The sequence below is a fragment of the Nanorana parkeri genome, unplaced genomic scaffold (assembly GCF_000935625.1).
Source record: "Nanorana parkeri isolate BGI_ZX_2015 unplaced genomic scaffold, ASM93562v1 scaffold530, whole genome shotgun sequence".
Classification (NCBI taxonomy): domain Eukaryota; kingdom Metazoa; phylum Chordata; class Amphibia; order Anura; family Dicroglossidae; genus Nanorana; species Nanorana parkeri.
Genome location: NW_017306798.1, coordinates 80,350 through 81,544, shown reverse-complemented (window position 1 = coordinate 81,544; position 1,195 = coordinate 80,350).

The following is a 1,195-nucleotide window of genomic DNA, read 5'->3' as shown; positions in this document are numbered from 1 at the left end:
ACCTTCGGCGCGGGAGAGCAGCGGCGAGTCAGCGCTGGTCCGGTGGGAGGAGCTCCAGGTGGGGTCCTAATTTAGCTGGCCGGCGACTGCCAGAGGTGCCGCGCGTGTTGGGATCCTCTGGCAGTCGCCGGACAGCTAAATTACCTGGAGCTCCTCCCACCGGACCCGCGCTGACTCGCCGCTGCTCTTCCGCGCCGAAGGTAAGTGGGAAAAAAAAAAAACATAGCGCAAACATCGGGGCATTTTGGGAAGTACGAGTACTTGACAAAATGCCCTGTTTTTTCCGCCCTCACCCTGCAGCGCCCTCAGGCGGCCGCCTGACTTGCGGTAGCGCCGGGCCTGTGTGGGAGGAAACAGGAATACCCGGAGGAAACGCTCCAATGCAGAAGTGCTAACCGCTAGGACCCTGTACAGTACAATGGCTAGCTAGTTCTACATATAGTTAAAGATCCACTGAAAAGGTAGAAGAGCGCTGTTGGTGGCTTTTAATGAATGTTCTGTTACTGTTATTTGCGGTAGCGCCTGAGTTGTATTCTCGGATGAGTCACCAGGCACTGTAAATTGAGGTATCAATGTATTTTAATTGTATGTAAATTGTTACATTTTGATTGCAGTAATACAAATGAGTGTTTTTGTTAAATAGACGCATGGAATACGGCTGCATCGTTGTATCACCTGAAAAGCCTCACACATAATATCTATTATAGCTAAAATGCAATGACAGTTTAACTCCAAATGTCAGGGTAGAAAATAAATCACTGGGCTTAGCTACAATGTTTGTTTCTGTCCCTTTAATAAAGACCCCGCTGTCATGTTTTTTGGCGCGCATGTTTTTTTATTTGGCGCCACAAAAAGAAATGAATGCAATTTGTAAAAAAGTTTACATACAAGCGATTAAATAAACCCCACCCAGCTAAAAAATATTCTAGGAAGGGTGCAGTGGCGTCACAAGGGTGGTGCGGCGCCCACACGGGTGACGCCAAAATGACTGACAGCCATTTTGGTGTCACCCCCCTCTGAAAAGTAGCAGGAGAGAGGAGGGGACCCGGCGGCATACCTTATCCTGCCGGGTGACTGTCCCCTCCTCTCTCTGCTAGCGTCCATCACCAAGATCACCGGGTGTGTGCGATGACGTCTCGGCGGGGTGACACCCGGGTAACCACTCCGGGTGTCACCCAGCCTTGGGATGCCCCTG